Source organism: Tupaia chinensis, unplaced genomic scaffold (genome assembly GCF_000334495.1).
Source record: "Tupaia chinensis unplaced genomic scaffold, TupChi_1.0 Scaffold000422_1, whole genome shotgun sequence".
Taxonomy (NCBI): domain Eukaryota; kingdom Metazoa; phylum Chordata; class Mammalia; order Scandentia; family Tupaiidae; genus Tupaia; species Tupaia belangeri.
The window spans coordinates 2,422,218-2,425,384 of record NW_006159927.1 but is presented as its reverse complement, the minus strand read 5'-3'; positions in this window follow the sequence as shown (position 1 = coordinate 2,425,384).

The following is a 3,167-nucleotide window of genomic DNA, read 5'->3' as shown; positions in this document are numbered from 1 at the left end:
AAGCAAGGGAGTACAAATATGTCCTTAACTGAAGAATAGTCCTCCTGTGCCAAGGAAGGTCATCCTCTTTGACCAAATGCACAACTTTGGAAGAGACACAAATGGAGTTGTGAGGGAGGAAGGGAGACACATGCCTAGCCAACCAGATCAGCCAGATCAACCCTGACAACCAATGGGGTGACAGAGATCATAGTTCACAGCCAGATCACCCTCCTGTCTGGAAATATTATCTTACCTGAGGAAGGTAGATTGTCCTCATAACTCAACCCCTCCAATATATAGAATTCGGAGCCTGTCAGAGTGGAATTAGCTCCACTTTATGGATGAGGAAAATGAGTCTCGAATCTATGGAATAACTTGCCCAAGGTCACATGATTTAGGGGTGGGCCCTGGGAGTCAGTCTGAGTCCTATTTTTTTTTTTTCCCTTTACGTCTAATCCCCATGAGCCTGACATTCAGAAGGAACAGAATGATTAGCCATGTGCAAAAGTTAACATTTCCCGCAGCTGAGTCAACTACATGCCTGAGCCAGTCCTGGCACAGTGAGAACCCAGCCTGGTCTTTGAAAATGTCTTTAAATGGATGAACTTGACCTCATGGTCAGGGCATAAGAATGAGAGATTGAAGAATCTGAGGAGCAAGCTCGCAACCATTCTCAGCCCTGAAACACTGGTGACATTGACACTAGACACACCAGATCTGAATGAAAGCTAGGGACATGGAACGGATAAAAAATACTTCAGTGAAAAAAAAAAAAGAAAAGAAAACTACAGATCATAAGTGACCCCACACTATCCCTCAAGGCCTGGTTTCAGTGATGCTCAGGAATATGATTTTTGGATTCTTGTCTATTAAGAAGAGCCAAAAGATGTCCTTCTACCAGATGGCTTTGGGCCTCCAAAGATACAGGGAAGCCATGAAGTCCAGTGGACAATCACGTGGAGCAGAACCACTGCACTGAGCCCAGTCGATTTCTAAAGTCACAAGAGCTAATTAAATGGGTGTTGTTTTAGGCTATAGAGTTTCATGATGGCTTATTACACAGTAATAGGTACCAGGAACAGCAGGTCTAAGCTCTCATCATTCCTTTCAGGTCAGTTGTAACAGTTTGCTAAAGTTATTTTCCAAGTCCAGTGCTGGCTATGTCATTCTTCTGCTCAAAAGTCTTCAATAGCTTCTCATTGTCCACAGCAATAGCACTTATCCCATGAGAGTGCCAGTCAGAATCACCAGGACAGCTTTTTCAAAATACAGATGTTCCACTGGAAGGCTTAGCATCAGGGTATCAGATCATGAAAAAATTCTCCTGGTGTGATAGATTAAATTATTTGTCCACAATTCTTCCTTGTCTACTTCTATCATGATTCTCTGTGAGCAGAAAGGACTCTCCCACACCAACAATACTGTACTTGGCCATGGGATTTGTTTGTTGCTCAACTGAATTGTCTCAGGTGGAAGTGACGTTGTGTCAGTTCCAGGCCAAGGATCTAAGAGACATTGCATATTTCCACTCCTCCCTCTTGCAGGCCTGCTATTCACTCTAAAAGAATTTGCCCTAAATAGCGACTACCCTTTCACCCAGGGTCCTCAAATAACAGATATACAAAACAAGCCTGAACTCAACCCCCAGCCCAAACTTAAGCTCAGCCAATAAGAATCAGGTTCCTAAGCGTCACCCCAGCTAATCTGCAGACCTCTAGTGAAAAAACGTAATAACATTTCATTGTATGCCCAGGGCAGAAGGGTCATTTGTTACACAGCATTATTGCAGTAATAGCTAACTAATGTCAGGTGATTTTGAAGCACATTCCCGATTAAGAACCACCAGACGAAAGGATAAAGGCACAAATGCTTAGTCTGACAGTCAAGACCTTTCTTCAGTTGGGCTCTCAATCATGTTTGGCCTCATCTCTCAGCTTTTTCATTTGAACCAATTAAGGTTCTAGGTGCTAAAACAGAATCCAACCCTCATTAAACCTAACGGAAAGGCATCAAAGTGGCCGTAAAATTAAACTGAGCTGTGGACTAAAGGCAGGAAACATTGGCAGCTGGAACCAAGGCCAGAAGAGGCCGCAGGTATAGTTGAGGGAGAGAGAGAGAGGGTATACGCCACTGGTTACCTGAACTCCAGGTACTGGATCTTCGAGCCACTGCTTGCAGGGAGGGAATCTCAGCTCTCTGCTTCTTTGGAGAGGAAAACATCCCATTGGCACAGCCTGGCCAATACAGAGGACTAGGGGTCCCATGATAGGCAACCAAAATCCCCACAAACATCCCCTGTGGCTTCACATTCCCTACATATATTAACTGAGTTCTTACTTGCACATGGTAAATACCATATGAAAGTTTTTCAAATAAATGTTAAAATATCTAACCGTTAAGGGTGAATTGATTGTCCTTTCTCTCCTTTCCCTTTCTGTAACTACAGGTCCTTCAGCTTAAAAGCTATCCTTCCCTGAGGTCTTCCCTAACATCCAGGTAGAAAGAGACATCTCTTTTCTCAGTAACCCTAACATTTGATCTTGTGGGGATTTTTTCTCTCTTTCTTTCTTTTTTGTTTTTTGCAGAGCAGGTTCTAGAGTCATCCGTGGACTCATGAGGTGTAAGGTTTTTCCCAATGCTGAGGCTAGTGCCTGGTTCCTCGCAGGTGCTCAGGAAGTACTGAGAGAATACCTGAGCAGATGAGCCTTTTGCCAACTGTGAAATCTCAGCCAGCCTTGAAATGTTCAAAGCACTGGCAGTGCCAACAACCACCCATTTTTTTCCAACTGCTGTGAGCCTGGGCTAGCATGTGCAGCCTGACCCAGCCCAGGGCCTGCTGGTGAGATGCCACAGTGCAAAAGGTCTCAGGTGGGAATCTCTAATTCCTTAGGCCAGGTTCTTAAACAAATGCTCCCGGCTTTTGAGTTGAGCACGTCAAGCCACCGTGTGTGCTAAGTCTCCTCTTTGGAAGTGCTTTGCAAATTGGCAGTTCAAAGGGTAAAGTCCTAAAGCAAGAGTGGGTGAGTTCTGACCAAAAGGTTATAGAAGGTGCTGAGTCTCACCTCCATGGCTTCTCTAGTCCTCGCCACGTCATTAAAATCACTTCCACTTCAAGTCTCTTGTAGGAATAGTGAGAGCCCCTGAGGACAGGCAAGATGCTCCATCTATATCTTGCATGTCCCTTT